The sequence below is a fragment of the Rousettus aegyptiacus genome, unplaced genomic scaffold, assembly GCF_014176215.1.
Source record: "Rousettus aegyptiacus isolate mRouAeg1 unplaced genomic scaffold, mRouAeg1.p scaffold_m13_p_13, whole genome shotgun sequence".
Taxonomy (NCBI): domain Eukaryota; kingdom Metazoa; phylum Chordata; class Mammalia; order Chiroptera; family Pteropodidae; genus Rousettus; species Rousettus aegyptiacus.
In genome coordinates, this window is record NW_023416288.1 from 28,728,435 (window position 1) to 28,753,793 (window position 25,359).

The 25,359-nt window shown below is 36.6% G+C and overlaps 1 protein-coding gene and 1 pseudogene across 3 annotated transcripts in view; one reads left to right on the top strand and one right to left on the bottom strand.

Annotated features, from left to right (window-relative positions):
• The window catches only part of HDAC9 (histone deacetylase 9), an 824,368-nt gene that overhangs the window by 30,880 nt on the left and 768,129 nt on the right, over window positions 1-25,359 (top strand). The window lies entirely within an intron of this gene.
• Window positions 18,935-19,052, bottom strand: LOC118610913 (annotated as a pseudogene).

The window sequence follows — 25,359 nt, forward strand, 5'->3', positions numbered from 1 at the left end:
GGTGAAGTGAAATATCTGTTGGACTGGGAGTAAGTTTGGCAGTAGTTTGGTCACATTTCTGCTGCAAATTAACATTAGGACTAGAAAGTGGTGCTTTGCGACAATAACTTTCATTTGTCAAAGCTTGTGTTTTTACCTTTAACTTCCCTGAACTTCTTTTTCTACCTACAAAAAACCATAGGTGTCAGATTGAGAATGCATTTCACCAAGTGCTGATCAACCCCCTGGATGCCGACCATGACCTCGCCATGCTTGCCATCTTTGCCACCAAAGAACATTTTCACGGGTAACATAGCAGAAGTTTGAAATGTGGACGATACCACAGTTTTTATCTGGAAACCAATACCTAATGGCTAATGGTAGTGATGAGACTACCATTAATGAAGTGAGCATTTATTTTAGTCCAGATAACTCGCTGTTACTCCACAGGGGAAGGGTTTGCCCCCAGGGATTTATGACCATGTCTGGGGACCTTATGGGCTATCACAACAGAAGGGAGGAGTGCTACTGGCATCTAATGAGTAGAGGCCAGGGGCACTGCAAAATGTGCAGGATGGCCCTCACTACAAAGAATGATCTGGCCCAAAATGCCAGCAGTAGTGCCAAAGCTGAGAAACTCTGCTTTATAGCCAATCTTTAATGTATATACATGATGATTATAGAAGATGTTAAGCCCATTTTGCAGCTGAAGTTCAAAAAGGGTAAGTCAATCTCTTGATGTTAAGCAGTTCGTTAGAGATAGAGCCAGCATTCCATCTCAGTCTCTAAAACCTTTCCTCTTAAGCTAAGAGATGGTACCCAAACACAGTCCCCTTTGTTACCCTACATTGGGAAATGTCCTTCACCTAAGTTTCCTCACCTTTAATATGAGAAGAGTCTCTGTCCTTTACCTAGAAGTCTGTAGTAATATATTTTGGTTAGGGGTAGGTAGTAGGGAGGAAAGTTAGGGGGTTTGGAGATTTTCAAAAAGTTGAGGTATTATAACTTAAATGTAATATTTTTGGCAAAAATCTGTAGTCATAAGTAGTGTGGGTGAAATACAAAATATATATTTAGAGTTTAGTGTTGCTCATACATATGCATTGTTTTTAGATTAAGAATGAGAGCTTTTAGTTTCTGCTTCTCTTTGTATCTTTCAAAAGGAATGTGATTTGCTCTTCTCTTGAGTGTGGTGGTGATTTGTAGAGTTTGCTTATTGTTGAGGAGTCGGAGACTCTTTGTGGGTACATAAAGATGAGTGTTTACTTCTTCCATGAGACATTAAGGTAGATTTTGAGTTTTTTTTTTTTTTTTTGGAATTAAAACATAACAGAAGTTAAAGAGATGTGAGAAAGGGAAAATTGCACTTTGGGGAAAGAAGTGTGGAGAGCCCCATGAGGAAACTAAGTTTTATTTACTTCTCTGGTCATCGATAAATCTCAATTTTAGGATAAAGCTTGATCGATAAATAAAGTTACTGGTGTAGGAGGTGGAGAAAAGTTAAATTATTTTATTTGAAAACTTAACATTTTATGAGTGAGGAGCATAGCTTAGGAAATTGACAAGACTTATCCCTCTACAATATTAATTTTCTTGTCTAAATATTAAATTGCTTTTTACATAGTATATTTGGAAACTTGTACATTGAACTTACAGACAGGTGTCCTGGGTTGGGTTATACTTTCCCCTAGAGTTTTATACCTGCACAGAGAGTTGAGTTTTCTTCTGGAGATTTGTGTCAGCAGCTTCAGTTGCTTTGCACAATAATCACATAGAACAAAGGCACCTCTTTGATTTACCTGGTGTTCATTCTGTCAATTGGTAGATTTAATAAATAGAGAAAGGACAGGGCATGTAGCCAAGGTAAGGCAAACTCCCTAACAATATGCAGATAATACTTCAAAATTATCCATAGAAGAGTTGAAAATCTCTAATCAGCATCTGAAAATTGAACATTTTAAGGGAGCAATACACAGAGATATGCTCAGTGTGGCAGTCACGTTAACTGAAAGAATGAATTCCAGCTTTTCGGAATTAATTTCAAAGCTTTAAGAATACAGGTCTAATCTTTACTGTCTTATATTAACTACAGACATCATTATTTTTACAGGTATTCACCGATCATTGCAATTTATTTTTAGGTAAAAAAGGTTACCGTATTTATTGAGAATAGTTTTGGATACCCTGAAACATAATAGTCCACAGGGAAAAGATAAGAAGATCTTGAAATGATGAGGTTTTCTGTATCATATCGTACCTTGTTATGAATTTCAGTGGTTACTTTGTTTCTTTTTTATGCTTTTATGAAACAAAGCTCCCCCTGTGTTTCTTCATCATGCCGATTCCCCAGAAGCCAACATCGAGATCCTTGGTTTCAGCAGAATTTAAATATATTATAGTAATTACAGTATTGAAAAGTCCCCATAGCATTACATCATAATATTTTATATAAGGCAGAGAGAAATATTAATTCATTTTCACGTACAGTTGAAAGATTATGTAGACTTAATTTTCTTGAGAGACCATGTGCATATTTATCAGTAGATTAAACTCATTGATAGGTATGTGTGTCAGTTGCTGAGAATTTGGATATGTTACATACGGGCAGAATCCTCGTTGGGAGAGGGAAGGATAGAAATGAATGGAACTGACACTTACCGAAGTGCTAACTAGGTTCCAGGCATAGCGCTGGGGATGGATGATAAGTCATGTAAATATCCTAACAGCTCTGAGACCTAGATGGTATTATTTTCCTTTTACAGTTGAGGAAATAGAGACAAAAAGTTACAATAACTAGGAAGTACTTTTTCTACTACACCCAGTTCCATCTCTAATATCTGGACCAAGAAATGGAGATTTTTCCGAGACGTGGGATGCAGGGATCAAGTTATAGTTGTTGGTTGACTTGAACACAAACCTCTAAGGGTTTGGATTTTTCCTTAAATCCAAAGATTTCTGCTATTTGTTTTTTTTTCTTTACTTTGGGGGAAGGGGATGAAGATTTTTATGTACTCATTCAAATTACTGCTTGAAATATTTCCAAGTGGCCCTAAAGACACATTAGTTACAATGACAGATTTTGGCACAATGGGCAGTATTTAATTTGGAAGGTAACCCCCTCCTCCAGCAGAAACTTACTTCAAAATGGAATCTGCTAGATTATCTTAGTTCTGATTTTGCATTGTTACTTGGTACTGCAAGATATCACGACCTCTTTTTATTCAGAGCTATTTTGTCCAAAATGGCAAAGGGATATTGGTCAATTTAAAGCCAGAAGTCCACATGTGATTTTTGCAGCTGATAATTCAGTTTCATCCCTGTATATTTTAATTATAAATAAATACGCAACCCCCCAATTTAAAACAGGTTGCACTCAAAAGTTCATTTGGAACAGAGTGGTTTGGAGTTTGAAACATTTTTCCATAGAAACAATGTTAGGTTTCCAGGCCAACCCACAAAAACCTACTTAAACCATATTGTACAGTTTCTGCTCTAAAATCATCATGGGGCCCACACAACATATATAATAATATTTCACTGGGAAAATGCAATTGGAGTTTGTCTTAGAATAGACTAGAGCTTTACTGGAGTAGAAGACTTCAAGCTGGGCACTTGACGTCTTCCTGACAGCTTGGCAATGAGAATTAGCATTCTTTTTGTACAATGGTGTCTATAGTTCCCATGACCTTCGGCAGAATGAAGGCGAAGGCAGGAAATAGGGTATCTTCTAAAAGTAGTTACAGGATTCAACATGCTTTTGGCTACAAGCAAGAGACTACTCAACTTAAATAATGGGGTTTATTCTCTTATATAAGTCAGAACAGGCAGGTTCAGCATTGATTATTCAACAGCTCAGTAAAGTGAAGGTTCTAGGTTATGTTAGGTTCTTTGAAATCTTTATAACCTCATGGTTATATATAAGCATAAGAATCTTATCTTTGCGCAACAAACAGTGAAAGATGAAATAATAAGGAGTGATCTCTTAATCTCATTAAGTAGGAAAATATCTCCCAGAAGGCACTCCTCTCAGCAGAGTTCCCTTTACATACCATTGGCCAGAACTCTGAGTCAGAGGCCAGTTCCTAAACCAATCATTGGCCATTGAAAATCAGATTGCTACAACTAGCTTAGAGTCTAAGCCTCGTAAGAATTATAGTTTATCTTCTGTCCCATGGGGGAGATGCCCACCTTCTCTGAGCTCATTGCCAAACTCATCTGGAAATCTGTAGACCATGAAGAAGATGGAATATCTTTTGGGTGAATGTTATCCTATCTTTCACACTGCCTGCCACTAGGGAACAAAGGCTTGGGGCAAGGAGAAGGCCGTAAAATATAAGTTTTTGTTTTAGTGCTCTCCAACCAGCCGTGCGATATTGAAAAAATCGTGTGATTTCCTTCCCCTGACTCCGGTTCCTATAAAATAAAGAGGTAGGATAGATTCATTTATTCTTCAGTTCATTTGTTCAACAAATGTTCATCGAACATCTAGTTTGTTACAAGCAGCATTTTAGGCACTGAAGATGTAACAGTTATGAATCTTCAATGGTCCTTCTCTGCTTTCTTATGTTTCTATGTGATTCAGTGTCATAAGCTGTTGTGGTAAAGCTTTGGGAATCAGGGTAGGATAGTGTAGATACATAAAGCTGTCTGATAGTGTAAATTCTAGGGGAAGTTTCATTGCTCATTCTAAAACAAACCCAATTCTTACTGATTTTTTCTTATATTTCTGTGCCCAAAGGAACAGATAACTTGATAGACATTTTCTATTTTCTTTTTAAAACATGCTTTTAGCAATAGAGCGAATAGATGGTGATGATGGTGTGAAGGGGACTTCTTCACCTTCCTCACTGTTTTCTCTTAGACCTGTAGAGATAGTTCAAAGAGCATGAAGAGAATAATAGTGCTTTCTTCGATCCAAAGTATTGAAGGAAGATTTACTTATGTTTCCAAGGAATATCTAGATTTGGTAAGGAAGAAGGAGAAGAATGTGTTGGATGCTGGCTGGTGACTGCTAAGGGCTGCAGGAGCACCGAAGAATGAGGTCACCCTCTGGCTTCTGTCCTTTTTCTTAGCCATATTTATTCCTGCAGCCCAGGACACTGCCCTGCCTGCCTGCAGTGTGGGTGAGGATCAAGGGCTGGGGAAGGAAAGGCGCTGTGCAGGCAACATCAGAGATCGTGGGCAGTGAAGGAATGGGAGGGAGGACAGAAATCCTCTGTTCAGAGTAGCACAAGTCTTGCTGCACCCCGAGTTTCTGGATCTTTCCTACAAGTCCATCTCCCAAGTGAAAGTATACATGTAACCAAATGCGGCAATATGATGAACACTGGCTCATAACAAATATGTATATTTTTAAGTATGATAAAATACTTTCTAAAGTAATATGGTGGTTTTAATTACTATGTATTGTAATTCCGGTCAAATCTTTTGGGATGTGTAGATAGTAGAGGATTATACTTTGTGTTCCCTCTCTACATATCTGTCCTCTTCAGGATTCAGCATACTTCTCTGCAAAGGACAAGAAAGTAAATATTTTACTCTTTGTGGCCATGTGGTCTGTGTCCTAAGTTCTCTGCTCTGTTGCGGCACCACAAAAACACCATAGACAATAGGTAAACAAATGGATGAGGCTATATTTTTTTTTATGGACAACTTCCTTGTGTTTTCTTCAATTTCACATAATTTTCATGTGTCATGAAATATTATTCTTTTTTTTTCATTTTGTTCAATTATTTAAAAATGTAAAAGCCACTCTCATCTTGTGGGGTGTGCTAAGACAGGGCAAAGGCCAGATTTGGCCCTCGGGCTATAGATTGTCCACTGCAGTCTGTCTGTCTGTTTATCTGTCTGTCTGTCTGTCTACCTATCTATATTCCTTCTTTCCTCTTTTATTTGTGAGCAAGAATCTGAATCCATTAAATTCTATGCAAGGAATGCTTACATATTCGTGTAGTAAACTGCTCTAAACACTTAGATAGAGAATAGCTGATCTATTGGATCTCTGGTATTGATTCATTTCTGTTTTCCACGGTTGAAATGGCTGTACAATCTTTATTATGATTTTAAAATACTACATTTAGCATGGTTATAACAATTTGGAGTAATTCCTTTGTTAAAGGTCCTTAAGGAAGTACATTATGTCTAATAATAAATGATCTTGGACCTTGTTGAGACTCGAAAACCACAGGTGCATGATAGTATCATGTCAGTTTTTACATCCTGAATAGGGCGCTTGTTTTTTTCTGAGTCAGATGGGCAAGACTTGGATAGCTGCATATTACTGTTTATGAGCCTTATCCTTTACTGTAAATCAAGTGTTTATTCCACTCCTGAACTTAATTAGCAGCTAAGAGCCTTTGTGCTTTGTATTTTAAGGAAGCATGTGATTTGTTTATTGGTTCAAAAGCAGATTAATTATTATATCTTTAGTCACCATCTGTAAACACATCTATATTGGTGAGCTCTCTCCCGCTGAGTTACCTTGAAATGCCCTGTGGTGTTTTATTAGCTTTCAATTCTGTGTTTATTACAGTTGGCTGGAGATTTTTCAATTTAGTTTATTGGCCACAGAAAGTCCAATTCTTCTGTGGAAACTACCAGTTTCTGAGGGTGAGGGATTTATTAATGCTGGCTATGAATTTACTATAAACATTTTCCCTAGTCATACTTGTATTTTGCTTTGGATTAAAGATATTAAGTACTTTATGTACTATCTGGGTTCAAGGAAGAGCAATTAGGAATAAAATTAGTAACCTCTGTAAAAAGTCTTCTAAGTCTAGGTCAGCCCCAGACAGAATTATTAAGTACATGAGGGCAAGAGGATAAATGAATAGTTATTGATGCATTGGCATTTTAATGTTTTTTAATTTTGATGTTGTGGAAACTCTCAGGTTCCAAGTGATTCTACAAGAGTTTAAAGAGAGCATAAGGGCAGCCATGAATCTGGGATATGAACCAAAGTCATATGGCTTGTGAGTTTATGATCCTCTTTACCAATGTTTAGGTTGCCAGATAAAATGCAGGATGCCCGATTAAATTAGAATTTTATCTTAAGAATTTTTTTTTTTGGTAGAAGTATGTCCCAAATATTGCACAGGGCATATTTATATTGCAAATATTTGTTGCTTATCTAAAATTTAAATTTAATTGGGCATCCCGTATTATCATCATTTGCTAACTTTGGCAACCCTAGTCATGTCTTCTCTGCTCTTCTCTAGGCATTCACACTGTCCAGGGGCCCCCACTATGTTGCTGACTTTGGTTTATTAACTCTGTCTTAGTCCATTCAGACTGCTATAACACAATATTGCAGGCTGGGTAGCTTATAAACAACACATTTATTTCTTAGAGTTCTGTAGTCTCAATAATTCAAGATCAAGACCTCAGCAGATTTGGCATCTGGTGAGGGCCTGCTGTGGTGAAAGGGGCTAGGGACCTCTCTGGGGCCTCTTTTGTAAGGGGACCGATCCTGTTCATTAGGGCTCCACCCTCATGACCTAATCATTTCCCAAAAGCCATCACTTTCTAATACCATCGTCATAGGGGTTAGGACTTAAACATATGAATTTTGGGGGAACAGAAACATTCAGACAATAGAAACTCTATTTGCTTTTTAGTTTGTAGTTTACCTGCTCATTAAGCAAAGACCTTATTCTTGCTGATTTTCAAAGTGTCCAGTGACTAATCTGATGAAGTAATGTGGGTTAACCTGTTTTTCAGAGCTAATGGCTTCATGCATTATTTCCTCCAGATATGCATTTTATTTAATGCAAACTACTATAGCTAATGCTTTAACACACAGTTACTCCAGAGGCCAGAATTTCAGACCCCGTGCAAAGAAAATGGAGATGAGTTTTGAAACTATTTTTTATTTATTCTGGCAGTGTGTTTTTCCTCACAGAACCTCAATTAGTGGCTTTGACTATATTTTTAATTTCATCTAAAATTTGATTAAAATAGTTGTTTGTTTTTTTGCTTATGATTCCTGTGTACTTCACACATTTTAAAGACAATTTTGGTCCATTTTTTTTTTAAACTGTGTTATAAAATACTTTTTGAAAATTTAGTGGATGATTAAGAACTCTAAACAATTCTGAAACTATATTTTCACTTTTAGTGAAAGGTAGTGTTTTATAGTAAATCTTTTATTTCTTCAGCTGACAGAATATAGTGGGAGAAGTTAGAGTTCTCAGCATCTAACTTGCTTAGCCATAAACCAAGGTGGGAGAGACCAGGAGGTTCTCAGTGCAGCTAATTCAAGTCAGGGTCTTACATACTCTGCCCAAACTCTAGGAAACAAATCTTTACCAAGAAATCTTAGAGATTGGACTGGAAAACCACTAGGTCTATTAGGGAGGGAGATGATTTTATTATCTAGTTACCATGAAGAATTTTATTTCAGACCACTAAGCAGAAATAGTGTGCTGTTAACCATAATATGGATTAACTAATTTTATCTCTCTGGCTATTGGCTTTTTCATCAGTAAAATAAAGTGTGGGTGGGACTAGGTGACCTCTGAGGTCTTTGTTACTTTAGTACCGGCTCCAACCAACTTGGGAAGCCCAAGACATATGAAGCTTTTCCAGAGCTACTTCTCAAGATACCTTAGGATGGTTAAGTGATTGCAAGAACCACCTCGACCATGCTCTATTGGAATAGAAACAGTGGGTCGGAAAAGGCTGTTCTGCCAGGTCTCTGTAGGCAGTGATGTACTGAGATTTAATTACAGACAGGGCAGGAATATTCAAGTTGAATGACGTCTTTCATCTAAATGATGGGAGTTGAGTAAAAAAATATCTTCTTAATGGGCCTTTAATGGTGCCATGCCTCTTTCCCCTTATAATTAATGCATCTGAATCCTGATTCTCTTCCCCTTTCATCTCTTTTTCCCTTTTCTCTGTCTCTCCTTCCCTCCCTTCTTCCCTAAGTGCCTTCTTTCTTCTTCTGCCTTTTTCTTCCTTTCTTGCCATTTTAGCAATGATGAGAACAGGACTTTTAGAAGAGTGTCTTCCAGAAATAGTTGTATTTATTACCTACCTGGATTAACAGAGCTTATTTCTCTCCATGTGCTTTCTAACCAGAGAGAAGAGAGAACACAAGCTCCTAAGCCTTTCAAATATGTTGAAGAGAATGATGCTGTAATTAGAGCAAGAAGATTGGGGTTTGAATCCTACGTCCTCCTATTATTTACTGTTTTATGACTATAGGACGAGTGACGACATACATTTTCTTTTATCTAAAACAAAAACATAATCCTACTGCACTAGTAGGGTTTCTTTAACACTGAAATTTTATGGATAAGCACTTTTTAAACTGGTGTATATCATACAAATTATTTCTTCATGTGCCTAGGTAGAATTCTTTTTTTTCTCTGTAATACTAGACTAGTTACAGATATCTTTCTTTCATGCTAGATTTTAAGTTCTTGAGGGGGAACTTTGTTTTATTCATCTTTTAAACTCTAATAAATCTATAGAACCTATAAAATGGATAGGTATTTAGTAGGTTTTTATTGTACTGTTTACAATACATATACATATAGTGGTGAACATAAATTTAACTATTTTTCATTTGATGTAAGGTTCTGTCAAATTTTTAAATATAATATTGAAATATGAGGAAATTGAATGTTTAAATTTATTGTTTAATCAAATGCTTTACTTTCTGTTTCTCTATTTTTACAGTTATTTATAACTTGTGAAGTCTTGTAAGGCATTGATTATGATATCCACTGGCTCATTCTTAATTTATTCATTTCTCTAAATTCTTACCTTTTTCTATAAACTGTCCACTGAACTGTGCTAGGCACAAAGCAGACATGGTCCCTGTTATCATGACACTTATAGTCAATGGAGGAGAAGGAAATGAAGTAAATGTAAAGGAATACAGAATTACAAATTGAGATAACTGTTAAGGAGAACATCAGAGCTCCAATAAGAGAATTAGCGGCATCTTCTCTAGCTCGGATGCATTTAAACTCTTTGAAAAAGTGCCATTTAAGCTCAGAGAGATCTACTCTTGAAGATGAATAGTCCTCGGCTAGATAAAAGTGAAGCAAAACAAGTGGTATAGAGTGCTTCAGACGTGTTACATCGTATATGTAAAGGCCTTGAGGTGGGAGAGACATGTGGGCTTAATCAATTGAAAATTCAGCATGAGAATTAGTGGCATGAAGGGCCCTGTCTCCTAAATGTTTTATTTCCTTACTAAATGACGCCCTTGCAGTTGCTTCTCTTGATGTTCCCTCATGGGCTACGTTGTTTCGATAACAGCATTATCGAGATATAAATTGCATATCATACAGTTCACTCATGTAAAGCATACAATTCAGTGGTCTATAGAATACATCCACAGAGCTTTGCAAGCATCACCATGGCCAATTTTAGAATATTTTCATCACCCCCAAAAGACACTCCATATTCTTTAGCTGTCACCCCTCAATCTCTCCATCCCCCCCAGCCCTAGGCAATCAGTAGTTCACTTTTTGCCTTTATAGATGTATCTATTCCGGACATTTCATATATATGGAATCATAAGATGCGATCATCTGTGTCATGCCTCTTTTTGAAATTTGCTGTTGCATGTTTATTGCTTCCCTTTTTCTGCCTCCAGGTCATCGCAATTACAGGCTTTTTCTTGTCTTCAATGTGTCAGCTTGTTCCAGTGATGCGATTTTTCTTTCTTTCTTTTTTTTGGACCATCAGCAACTTTCAAATTCAGAACAATTTCCAGATTTCTAAGTGCAGTAGTAAAATTTGCATTGTTGAAGAGTTGTTGTTCTTCTTCCTCATTATTTTTCTTTACAGGTCATCAATTGGTCTTCTGTTGTCTGTTACCCACATCTGATCTCTTTCACTTTAAAGTGTTAGGAATTTGTAATGAACCTTTGTAATGTAATAGACATATTGCATAAAGCTTCCTTGCCTCTCTAAATAAGAGAAAAACCTGGGGAGTATGCTTTTTTGAGTTTTGGATGATATATGTAAAGGAAACTACTAAAAAGAGTCTATTGCAATTATATGTTAAAAGTGAACTCTGTCCTAAAGATAGAATAGTGATAATCTTGTGCTCAATACTTGATTGATAGCAAATAACACTATTTGGTTGCTGGTTAGAGATCCACAGTTGGCTGAACATCAGAATGTTATGGTTGAAAAACCATAGTAGCACCAATCAGAATTCTGTGGTTTCTGAAAAATTAGGAAGTTGTTTCTTTTATGTTTAGGAAAAGAAATTAAGAAGTCTTACTCTTATTTTTGAGGGGACCATTTGTGGGGTGTTGTGGGAGGTGCAGTGAAACCAGTCCCCGAAGTCAGTTAAAGAAGACATCTTTTGAAGGCAGAAGAGGAAGAGTCATTATCTTTACTGGGCCAAAGCTTTGGCCATTGGCACCCCTACCTTCACAGAGAAGGAAAAAAATCTCTACTGTTACAAGCAAGGGGGAGGGGGGCAGAGGTGAGAGCAAACAGTGCCTTTGTAAGGTAGTGAGTGAGTGGCTCAGCCTTAACAAAGGACTTTAGACCTTCTCCTCAGTGCTCACTCATCTTTTGTCTTTGCAATCCGAGCAATACAAAATCTAAAAATTATGATTTAATGCTAGGTAATTGGAGTCAAAATTTAAGACAAACCCTTCTCCGGTTTGTTTTAGGCAAATTGAGGAAGAGGCTGACGTCAGGTATTTAAGAGCTATTTCGACTAATGGCAACAGATAGATTATGGAGAATCACTGCTTGTTCTTTGGGCCAGGTGGTAATTACAGACTTAGAGAAAAAAGAGTTGAATGTGTTCCATTCTCTAACACCTTCAACGCCTCTTTTTTAAAAAAAATTCTATTGCGTGTTCATTTGCTTTCCTCTCTTCGCTCCCAAGTTACAGCAATTAAAGGCTTTTTCTTGCCTTCAGTGTGCCAGCATGTCCCAGTGACGTTATTTCTCTTTTCTTCAGACAATTAGTAGCTTCCAAAAACCACAATGGTCTTTAAATTGCTAATGACAGAAGTAAAATATAACTGCATTCAGGGTGTTTAGAAACTCATAAGATTGCAGTAATAGGGATAATAGGCAAAATATTTTGTCATGTCTGAGTACACTCAAAAATTGTGATTGAAGTTTGTAGCCTACTTTTTATGGGTCAAAAAACTTGATATTACCTTCTGAATTAAGTGGAAGAAATTAAAAATTTCCAAAGAACAGTATGTTCTTTCAGATAAGGTTATTCAAAAAATGTCATAAAATGATTAAATGACCATGGTTGAGTTCTTTGGACATCTGAAGACTTAGTTTTATTATCCGTAAAATCTTCATTTTAGCCTAAATTGGTTTTTAGTGAGGTGGGTCTTGCAAGGCTGACAATGAGGAACAGCTTTTTCAAGTGATATTGTTTCTTTATATCAGAATCTCAGTGTGTTCTGCTTCCCCTCTCCTGAATAAGGTGACTTTATCTTTTAGTTTATTATGTGAAACATCCAAAAGTTAACAAATATTTAAAAATAACTTTCAGAATTAAATCAACTGGCTATGAACTTTAGGCTCTGGCCTAACCAGATCTTTCCACCTTTAAACAGATAAAAATGCTCACCCTGCTTACTATGGTACAGACGGCTTTATCAAAGAAAGTCAATTGTGATTCGTACTTCTGCTCTTTACTCCACAACTTATCATCCTTAGCTTCTGTCATAAAGTGCATTGAAAATTAATGACAAAGGAAAATCCAATGATATGAACTTCAGTTCAAAGCAGAACAAATTCCTCCCAAATAACCCATGGCATGCCAGAAAAAAATAGGATTAATCACAGAAAATAATTGTCTTTGAACATGTCAGAAACTTAATGTATGTAGAGCTGTTCATTCCTCATATCACCCTCTTAAGAAAAAAAAAAAATCCACTGGGCTTTTAGTTAAGGGGTGGTGATATTCTAAATGACATATGAGAAGACTTGTCAAATATCCGTGACTTGAAACTAGAAACAGCGTGACTTCTTGTCATTTTAGGGAGACTTAGGAGCTGGGTCTGGTAGCTTTGGCATCGGCTTATTTTTAGCAGCATGTGATGTCTGTTTTTTCTGGTTATTATCTCTGGTTTTAATTTTGCAGATATAGGGTACACATGCTGTTCAGCAGATATGAACATTTTCACTTAGTATATTCTGTATATGTGAAAGCCTTTTTAATGAGTTAATGGGCTCAGTTTTCACTGGTTGTTTTGCATTTAAAATGGCACTTGAGTCAGATAACCAAAAGCATCAAGTGGAAAAAATGATTATTGTAGAAAAAAGGGATAGCAGGATGTTTCTGTAAATGCTTTGATGTTGCTTACTCAGAAAACCGTTTGGCTATTGGAAGTTGTCATGGGAAGCATGTAACATTTCTGTAGCATTCCATTTTATTTTCTTGTTTGCTTGTTTGATATTATTCTTTAAAAAATCTACGTCTATATATCTGTATATGTATACATATACATATATAAAGACATATATCTGTGTGTATACACGCAACACACATATGTGTGTGAGTATATAGGTATATGTGTGTCTGTGTATATAATATTTAAATCTTACCTTTAAATGCCTGTGTGCCTCTTCTCAGACAGGACCAACGGAGTAAGATTTAGCTTTGATTATAATGTTCACCTGTTGGAATGGGTCCATTACAACCACTGTATGAATAACCTTGCGGAGGTTTCTTCTAACTGTGCTGGTCTCTTGGCACCATAGTATTCTCTGTGTTTGAGCTGTGGGACTGCTTTAGAGTTCAGGTCTCCTTATCAGGAGACTTGGTATTTCAGAGACTAAACTCTCTTTTGGTTGAGCAATACAAAATTGACCACTTTTATTCCTAATTGTGTTAGATAGTATATTATTTTTTACCGATGTTGTAATATGTATTAATTAGAAAGTGTTATTAAAGGACTGCTAGAGAAAGAAATGAGCCTTTAGGTGGCCATATAAATTTCTTTATAACTCTGATGGATCAAAATCAGTGAAACTACTGGTTAACTTCCACCATTTGCTGAGCTTATACCAGTCTTTATCAAAATTCGTGGACTGACTGTAGCTTAGCGATTCTCGTGCTTGGCCTTATTTGAAGCAGTAGAAATTGGATATGACTCTTTAAAGGCAGAAATTAGTTATAGGCACTGCGTAAAAGGAAAAGAGAAGAGGATCAATTGTAAATTGTCAACATTAGTGAGCAACCTTATTGCTCACTCTTAAACACTGAGAGTGACTGCAACAGGTTCATGTTTCTTGTTCTCAGCTTTGCCTCCACGCCCATCCCCACCCTCAACTCAAATAATATTTGACTGAAACCAGAAATATACCTCTCTCTTTATTTGCCACATTAGGAATTTCAGAGGAAATTCTGTTCACCCAGGGAAAAGAAAATCAGGCCAGTTCTGTGAAACTAAAAATAAAGCTATGCAAAATTGTTTTCAAAATGGAATTCATTGGCATTTGTTTTTATGCATGACAAGCCTTTAGAATATAGCGTTGAATCAAACTGTGATTCTGACTTCAATGATTTTTGTAGTTAGTTTAAGAATATTGGCTATAGATTTTCTTATATGGTTTATCTCTATACAGATTGAATTTAAATTCCTGTAGCATAGTGGTAATATTAATAATAATGATGATAGCAATAATACTTACTGAGTTCATCACATATACCTGACAGTGTGATAATTATTGTAAATCTGTTTTTTTTTTTTAAATTCTCACCAGTATCTTTTCAAGTGGGTACTGTTAGCTCCATTGAAAGTATAACAAGGTGGAGAAAATGTCTTATCAGTTTGACAAAGATAAAAATTTCTCTTAGAGAAATGTGTTAGTCTGCAGTCTTGGTAAGAGTTCTGAAGAGACTATGAGCTTCTGACCTACCTGATGCCTTCTCTGTGTCTCCTTTCAAGGGCCTCTCTTCTTGTCACTAGTGCCAAGATTTCAGAGTGAGAACTGGATGGTGCAGTAGCATGAGAGAGCTTTGGAGTTTCTGTTTATCTGAGATGGAAGGAGTGTGAAATAGAGATGAGAGGAGGAGAAAAAAGGGAACCAAAGAGAAAGACAGTGGGAAGATTTTGTAGAGTTATTGTTATTATTATTATGCAAATTTTGACTCTTGGCTTAAGTAGACACAGTGGTAGAGAGAGCCCGAGCAGCAGAGAGGGCGACAGGCTGTAACCTTTCCAGGAAATGGTAGCAAGAGATATAGGATTATTTCGGACTTGCACCAGCCAAAGAATTAGAGGCTCAAGACTCTTTCTTTAGGGAGTTGCCCAGGGACATCCCTTACTTCACAGATTAGCAAACTTCGTAAATGCTCGCCTGAAGTCACCTTGTCAAGGGCAAGGCAGGGTTGCAGATCCAGGACTCTCTCATTTCAGAGTGTTTGAATTCTCTTTGTTCCACTTTCCTGGCACTCTAAATAATGTTTTCTATCATGAGACATGGTAGAGTCCCAACAAATAAGTGTTATGATTGTATCTGTGGTTATTGGCAGTTCTAGTAATCTTCCATTTCTAAAGTTGGAAATCAGATGTGTTAAAAAATTTTAATGTATCTCAGAGAGTGAAGAGTTTGCTTAGGAATATTAAATATTTAATTTTATTGGTTATCATCATCATATTGTAATCTGGACTTTTTATATTATTTAGTTTTACCCTCACACACCAAGAAATTATAGAATGTAGGATATTTTACTTACAATTTATGGTTATTCTTTTGTTTTCTGAGCCACGGAGAAGAAAATTGGCAGGTTTTATAGATGGTTTTGTAATATATTAGATTGTACAAGATACTCATCTGAATAATGGCACCCCATAAGATATTTATGTTACATTCCTTGGAACCTGAAATTGTCACTTTATGGCCAAAAACAGACTTGGCAGATATGATAAATGTAAGGAACTTGAGATTATTCTGATTATCCTGTATCGTCCAGGTGGGCCCTAAATGCAATCACATATATCCTTAGAAGAGGGAGGCAGAGGGATGTTTGGCACATACAGAAGGGTCAAGGAGGCAGTGTGAGCATGCAGGCAGATTGCGGTGACGCCACCAACCAAAGAATACTAGCAGCTATCAGAAACTGGAAACAATAAGAAATAGATTCTCCTCTGGAGCCTCTGGCGGGACTTTGGCCCTGTCGATACCTTGATTTCGTCCAGTGAAATTGATGTTGGACTTGTGCCCTACAGAACGTCTGTGAGAGAATAAATGCTATTGTTTGAAGGCACCAGTTTGTAATCATCTGTTGCGGTAGCCCTAGGAAGTGAATACAACAGCATAGAGAAGGCCAAACCCTCAGCCAGTCTCGGTCCATGAGAAAAAAGAAAGGCAGGATGCAGATGTTTTTCCTCAGAGACAGGGCGCTCATGGCCCAGGTAAAATTCACATCTTGCCAAAGTGAAATCTCCAAACAAACAGGAGCCCTTCCACCTGCCGAAAGGAGGCTCTGGTGAGAAACCAGTGACAGCAGGATGGTCCCCTGCTTAGGAATCCGTGGCATCAAGGACAGCATTGCTCTAAAGAAGAGAATAAATGTTACGGATTTGGTTGTGTTTTCCTTTAAATTGAAATACTAGAATACAACTTATTTCACAGGTTTTTCTCTTTGAGCCTACCAAAATAAGAAAAATAATATATCATCTTCCTCAGAACTTAGAAAAAATGGTATGTCATCTTACCTCTTATTGTTATTTTAACTCTACTAAACAAAATTAGAGAACTGCCTCAAAACTGTATTATGTAGGAAAAATTGTTAGTAATTATATTTAGACAATTGTTCAAGATTTTCTTTTTATTTAGCTGTGCAAATAACTAGATCCAAATAGCTATAATAACAATGTTTTTTAAGTTATTGCTTGGTATGCAATACTTAAAAATAAAATTATTTTTTTCTTTTCAGTACCCCAAATTTTAATCCATATGCCTATGACAATGAATATTTTATATGTATAGATTGATAGTTACAGATATATAAATAGATATATCCTTGATATTCTTCTTTCCGTAAATTCCTCTAGTCATAAACATCAAATTAAAAACAAAGCCATTATTTTTGACACAGTATTTAATTTGGAGGTCACTCATAACTTTAATGGGAAATCAAATTGTGAGTTTTTCAGTGGCTACAGCAGAATTCAACTTCCTGTCCCTTCATTAAACTAAAATTCTCAATGAGCAGCATTTTTCTTTAGAATAACCCAGCCACTATGAAAACAAGCTTCTTCAGCTGGTGAGAAGTCGTGTGCCCTGATTAGCAAGGAAGCCACATGGGACTTCAAGTATTTTAAAATTGAACGGAGGGCCCTGCTGAAGCTCAACTTCTATAGTCTGGTAATGAATATTTTGCAAGAATCCTTTCAAAAGTAAAGCATATTGTTCTCTTGCCAGTTACAGTACATCTGAGTGAGGTGATTATGGTTTCTTAAAAGCACTTTCAAGACTGAAAAAATATTATCTATTTGAAAAAAAGATTTCTTTCCTCTCATGTCTGGTGACAAATTTAAAAACCTGAAACATTTTTTGAGCATCTGAGCAAGGGCTTTAAAATCATCTGAAAAGCCTGCCTTTGATGCCAGGTATTCGGAATCTGAAAACCCACCCAAGCCCATAGGCAAGGCTCTGCTTTCCGAGCTGCTGGTTGGGTAGGAAATTTTGCATAGTAAATACTTTACAACTTTGGTGTTCAGAAAGTCCAGGGGAGGACTAAGATCTCTGAATAAATAGAGCAGATTTTCGCGATGCAGAGGTAGTTGCGGTGTTGATACTGAGGCAGCCCCGTTCATCGTATACGTTACACTGCGAGGGCACTCGGAGCTCATTTGTATTTTCTGGTGGGATGTCTGTGGGGCTCTCAGAGTAGTTGGGGGAGAGGTGGCGGAGGGGCGGATTGGAACTCGACTTTTACCTCTGCACTTTTATATATCCTTTCTTCTTAGTTACTTATATCACTTCGTTGTTAACAAGTTGAAATAACCATAGTTTTGTTCCTGTTTGTTCTAAGGTATTATTTATTAAAATGTTTGCTTTATAGATTTTAAATATCTCAGTGTAAGCAGAGTTTGCAATACAGGGGGTATATATTGAAGAGGGTCTAGAACACCCTATCAGTTCATTGCATCATGATTTACCCACACGAATCCTTGGGTTCTCAATGTATTGAGTGGACCCTAGTCCTTGATTGTCTCAGGACTTTTCCCTAAATCAAGATTGAGTAAAAAGTCCTACCCAAAGAATTTCTGCCCCATCTGCTGTTTGTTTAGGAGTTCTTCTTCTGTCTCTTAGAGCAGAGTAACCCCCTGAGGGGACCCCTCACTTCTATTCATTCTTCCCATGTTACTGGCGGGTCTCATTCCTATCCCTGAGATTCTTCTCTTCGTTGAAAATAACACGTTTGAAGTTTAAGTACACTGGAGTCTTACTGTAGAGACATCAGTTCTGTTGTTACAGGGAAGAGGTCAAAGTCACCACATAGAATTTTGTTGTCTGTAACTTCATTCTGCAAGACAATTAGTCAGAGTTCTGTTAATTCCCTTGCTGTTTCTTCATTTCTAGCAGAAGGGACAAGCGGCCATATTAGTTTTTTATCCTTTCTGGGACCAGCGCATCTGAAGCCAATCAGGTAGCCTTCCAGGCCGCCCTATCCTGGGACCTCCTTCCCTGGTGGCCCATAGGGTGGCAGATTTTTACCTCCCTTGAAGCGGAACTTGGTCAATCCTTGTCCCATGGAGTTTGGCATGTCAAGAGTATTCAGTTTTATTTTAACATCTTGTGACTCCAGCTCTTCCTGCCCCCCTAAGTCTGTGGAGCATACTTATAGTAGCAAATGTGACACCTGCTGAGGGGGGCCCTTTTCCCTTAAAATCTTCCATTATATCAGCAGCATCCACAGAAGCACTGGATTTAGTTGCTAGGTGCATTTGGTTCCACCAATGTCCTTTAATCTCACTTTTTTTTTTTCCACCTACAACACCTGGTATTCCTAGGTGGTCTCCCATCCAAGTACTAACCTGGTCCGACCCTGCTTAGCTTCCGAGATCAGACAAGATCGGGCACATTCAAGGTGTATGGCCGTAGACTAATCTCATTTTTTAGATCCCATAGGTTTATGGCAGCCTAGTGGAAATACTTCCAAAACTCTGCCCCCTGTTGTTTTCTCACCCAAATATAAGCTACAAGAAGTCAGGGAGTTTTTTCCACACCCTTTTGTAAACTGGTGTTTTCTGTGCACCTAGACCTGTTGTTGAATGAATTAATCTCTGCAGTGCCCTATTTGCATTTTCTAGCAAATACTACCAATAATTCTTTCTAAAACTAATAAAAAAAAATTCCTCAAAGAAATCAGGGGTTGGAGTTACAATACTTGTTAACTCTTATCACACAACTGACTACTTTAAGATGCTTTTGACCAAACTCTGTATAATGCTTGTGGTCAGTCTACTTATGAAGATGATATGCTAAATAAGGTCTGTTTATTGGCAGAATGGCAGAATCTGGTTAAATTGTAATGTCAAGATGTTAAGTAGGTAAGATGAGTTGTTGCTATAACAAAGTAAAAATTGTAAGCGATGTAATTAGTTTATGGGAAGTTCGTGTTCTTTTTGTTTTCCATATTAATTTGGTGCAGTGTGTGGCTGTGCATGACATGTCCTAGCAGAACACATTACACAAAAATTCTGTGCCATGTGGCAGATGACCTATTAGAAGAAGAGAAAAAGCCCAAGTTGACAAGGATCACCTGGTAGTGTCATAGCTGGTTAAACTTATGCAAAAGTAAAAGAGAGAGAGAGAGAGAGAGAGAGAGAGAGAGAGAGAGAGAGAAAAGAAAGAAAGAAAAGAAAGAAAGAAAAGAAAGAAAGGAAGAGACATCACCTAACCCCTAAATCTATTTACACGTCATACCCGGTTTTGATCATAAAGACTTTTATAGTCTTCAATCGGATATAACAAAAGAATATAATTGAAAAAAATTGGAAATAAAAACATTTTCTAATTAAGGATAACACATTTTAAAAAAGAAAACTTGGAAATTAAAAAAGCTTTAGGAAGATAAGTCACCTTAAAAACCAGTTAGAGGGGACTATTAACATATTGATTGATGTATTTCCTTCCTTCGGTTCAGGGAAATTAAAGGCTTCTGAGTAGCCTGTTTCTCATTCTTTATTCCTGATTCCTATGACTGGGACCTCCTTCTGATCCACCAAATCAGAAACCTGGACGGTGGTGGGGCGGGGCGGGCGGGGTGTGAGGTAAGGGTGGAGGTGGGGGGTAAAGGTGGGAGGGGGGCTCATCTTTGATTTAGCCTTTTACTCAACCGTTTATCATTCGACCCTGTCGGTCCTATCTCCCTGAATTTCCTTGTGCACCATTCTCTCTGGTCCACCCCACTCTCAGTATCCTTGTTTAGTTTTCCCTTCATCTCATGCATGGAATGCTGTTGCTGCTTCCCACTCAGTCTTCCTGCCCTTAATCATACCCTCTTCTGCGATATGCATCATTATGAGGCTAGCTTATTCTTTTTTTCTAGTAGCCTCATTAGCTCATACTCTTGTTTAAACCCTTCCAGTGGCTTCCATTGCCCTCCTTTTTGTGATCTGCATTGGTAACGCCGCAGCCTCCCTCCTTGTTTTCTCCTCCCCATCTTCTCAACCATCATCTCAGTTGACAGCAGTTCCTACAGTGTCCTTTTTCTCCCATGATGTTCACACAATCTGTTCCCTGCGTCTATAGGATGTTTTGTCCAACCCCCTTGAAGCTCCAAACCTTAAAAAAAGTGAAACGGAAAGACGATGTGGTAATATGTGTTTATTATAAATATGTATTTTGAATGACATCTTCCTGTGCCACCCCTAGATCTCAGGTTGTAACCCTGGGAATACTTCTTATCCTCAAAGTTTCATTAATTTTGTTTCTGTGATTTATGGCCAGCAGTTAGGCATTGTATTTTTTAGATCAGTAAATGATCCTGAACATATGTCAGGCAAAAATATTGAGAAGCAATATTGAGAAGCAGTATTTTCAGTAGATTTTATTTGAACAGTCAACAGTATATATAGACTATCTATTACATGCCAGGCACTGTTCTCTGATTCCTCTAAATTATACAGACATCATCTTTACTTTCAAGGAGTTTGTGGTCTGGCCATAGAGACAGAAGCAACACTTAGCAGAAGCAACACATAAGCAAAATAATTTCACATGGAGATAAATAATTTGAAGTAAGCCAGGGTGATGAGATGATGGGATTTGGTACAGTAGGATGACTGAAGCGGTAAGGGATTTGTTATTTCATATACGTCAGTGTATTATTCAGGCAAATGCCAATCATATCTTTGATTAATATCAATTGGTAGTGAGAACTGCATTTTATAGGGCTAAAGGTGAAGAGAGGGTAATAATTAAGATTTGAAGGAAATATAATGGTATTCAAATAATTGAATGACCGTACAACATAACAGAGACTCTAGATCACCCAGAGAAGACTGAAGTAGACCAATAAATAGAACTACAGAAAGGTGTATCTCAACCTAATGTGGAGAACATCTTTAAAATTTTTTGCAGTTTACTCACAATAGAATGAATTTGGTGAGTCTTTGACAGGGGCTTTGTTCAGGTGGAGGTGACAATTGTCAGTGGGGGATTTCCTTGAAAGGCTTGAAAATCAGCCAAAATGGTTTCAGTGATCCCTATAGTATTATGTTGGGAGCTTGACCTAGAAGGAATAGAAATAGGTGCTTGAAGAAGAAATGATCCAACCAAGAGAAGGAAGACCTCTTAGAAAAACTGAATGGAACAAGAGATGACATTTCTCTGGAGAAGGGACACATAGAAAATATGTAAGAATGTAGATCTATCAACTAAAGGCGCTTCATGCTGATTGGTTGGAGAAAAAGGAAATGGAAAAAAGAAAAAGATCAAGAAAGGGAGAAGGTATTTTTGAGGAAGAAAGACTATAAAATGATTCTGGAATGCTAAATGCAGTAATGCTTTGCATAAATGCATAGCATCAATTAAAGGGACAAGCTTTGATTATAAGATCACATCTGGGTGGGATATTTCTTGTCATTATTACTTAGGTAATAGTTCTTAGTCTATTAGTACACTAAGTAGTGTTATGTAAATTAAAGAAAACTGGAATAGTATGCTTATCGTTTTTTGTTTAAGCAGAGTAATAACGGCAATCCTTATTTTTGATATTCTGAATTGTTGATTGAGGCATACACTTATTTGGGCTCGGGTTTGGCTTGGACAAGAAAACAACAAAGAAACATGATTTTCTTTAGAGCTGCTATTATTGCCTTTTAGTAGTGGTTGGTGTTTTGGCAGGCACAAGTATTAAATTATGTGCCACCCAGAACTAAATATAATCAATTTCGTTTTCTAAGGCTTAAACGAAAGGGACTTTGGCTTTTTAAGAGATGAAGTAAGCTTTATTTGAATAACAATGAGTTGCAATACAATGCTTCTACTTTATCCATGCCATACTACCCATGTAATATGTTTAAGTTATACATTATTCTTAGATTATTCTTGTGTTTATTTTTCCCTTCTAGCAAAAACAGTTTAGTGCCAGTATTTTAGGTTATGAATGCTTCCTAGAGCAAGAGTTGAAGTTTTCCATTCAGAGTGAAAAATCCCCGCATTTTTTACATTTCCCTAGAAGCAGAATAGTCATTTCCTAATCTTCTCATTATGTCCTTGGGGCATTAGACAGACATTGCCACTTAAAGAAGAGGAAAATAGAAATCAAAATATATTTGATAGAAGTATAAATAATAAAGGAAAAATATTAAATCACAAAAAGTACATTTATATTTTTTCCTCAATATTTGTGTCTTTAGCTAATAGGCTATTAATCCTTATCAATGGAGGGTTTTGACAATAGTAAGCAGGACGTTATTTTGTCTATTTAACAACTTATTTAAACACTGTATTTCTAAACGGGCAATCCCACTTTTTTGTTTGAAAGGTGACAGCATATTTAATACGGTCCATTTTATAAATACCTACTTACAAATAGACTCTTCACAGCTGGGTGTGCCTATTTGGAGACATGCAGAAAAAATCCTCTCAATGTGAATTGCTTCTTGACTTTGAGACAGAAGATGAAATTGCTTAAAATAAATGGAAAAATAAAAATATGCTTGTTTCAGTGTACATTGGAAGGTTACAAAAATTGGGTCAAATATTGATATTTGCTTTTTGATATTTTCGTCTTTTAATTGGCAAGTTCATGGGGATACTTCCTTGGGTGAGATCATTTTCTGTGAACTTGGGAAGCATCAGTTGTCTGTTTGCCAGTGGAACCTGGAAAATACATAATTGTAGCATATGTTGTTTATTTTTTTAATTCTGAAATATTTCAGTAGAACAGAAAATATGGATAATAAATTTAATATTCATCTCCTCACTATGGACTTGACAGATCTTGATATATTGTTTTACTTACCTTAGGTTTTTTTTTTGTTTCGTGAAATAAATAAAGCATTTAAGATTGAAGCACTCTGTAAATTCACTCACTCCTCTAGGATAGCCACTCTCCTGAAGATGGTGTTTTATTGTTCCCATCCATTTATTTATTCTTCAACTACAATATATTTATCCGCAAATATCATCATATCATTTCGTATGTTTTTAAATCTTATAGAAATGGTATGTTATAAAAACTATACTTTAGCTTATTATTTTATTAGTTTACCATAAGTTTTGAGATGTATCATGTTGATATGTATAGCTCCAGGTCTTATATATTAATTACTATATACTATTCTATTAAATAAATTACCACAGTATTCATATAGCTATCCTTCTGTTGATGAAGATTAGTTCCATGATTTCTATTCTAAATAGTTTTGCTATGAACGTTCTTGTGATTGCCCATGGGAGAATTTTACTAGGAATAGAACTGCTGGGTCATTTATTGGTTTCCTATTGCTTCTGAAATGAATTTTCCCCAAACTGCTAGCTGAAAACAACACAAATTTATGAGCTTACATTTATGGAGATTAGAAGTCTGACATAGTCTTAATGGGCTAAAAATCTAGGTGTTGGCAGGGCTGTTTCTCATGGATCCTTTAGGGGAGAATTCGATTTTTGCATTTTAAAGCTCCTAGAGAATGCTCACATTCCTTGGATTGTGGCATCATTCCTCTGTCTTCAAAGCCGGCAATGCTGCATCTTTCTGATTATTATTCCTTAGTCACATCTCCATCCCACTCTCTTCTGGCTCTTTCATGTTTAAGAACTCTCTTGAATACCTAGGCCCACTTGAATAATCCAGGGTAATTTCCCTATTTTAGGTCATTTAGTAGCAACCCAAATTCCATCAGCAACCTTAATTCCCTTTTGTTATGTAAGGTAACATAGTCACGGATTCTGGGGATTAGGTCATGAACATCTGTAGGGGGACCATTATTCTGCCTGCCACAGGTCACGGGGTATTCTAAATCTTTCATTTGACTAGATAGCTTCAAATCGCTATTTTAAATGGTGCATGCATTTACACTCTCTCTGAAAGTGAATGACAATTTTGATGGTTCCCTATTCTTGCCAACACTAGGATTATAAGATTTTAAAAGATATTCAATCCGATGGGTGTAATTGGTATCTCATTGAGCATCTTTTTATATAATTATTGACTGCTGAAGTTTCCCTTTTAGGTCAGTGTTCATTCCTTTCCTTTCCCTATTTCTAAATTGTTCTTTTTTGTTTTATTTTCGTATTAATTTATGGGTGTTCTAAAAATATTACCATTATTAATTATTTGTTGGTTATTTGCATCGCACTATTTTTTCCTTGCATTTTATCTTTACATTTTTATTTGAGAATTTCTTTTATTGAACAAAGGTTTTAATTTCAAAGTTGACAAATCTGTGTTGTTTAAAAAATATCCTACTTGAAGTCATAAAGATATCCCTCTTTAGTTTTTAAATAAAATTATACATTTTAATAATTTTCTTTGTCTCTACAAACAAGTCTGATTTATTGGGTTGGCTCAGTTTTATATTGGCTGCAACTGAGAACTGTATAATTTAAAGATTTATGGCTTTATGAAGTATTATTGCTAGTAAGAACTTTAGAGGTGATGTGGTCCAAATTTGAGTCCCAGAGAGAAAGGGGGCAGCAGTTCGAGAACTACTTGTATTGACAGAGTAAACTGCATAAGTACTGCATTATATTATCTTCATGGCTGAGGAGCTTGCCTTATCCTGAAGAGAAATTTTATACTACTGGTAGATAACAACTCTTGGACTGAGTAAAATGATGGATGCTGATTTACATCCAAGAAAATAAAACAACATTTGCATAGTAGAAATTTTTATGAGATGGTAGCAAATCACTTTGTTTCTAACTATCCAGGAAACAAATAGGTGATATCCGAAGCAA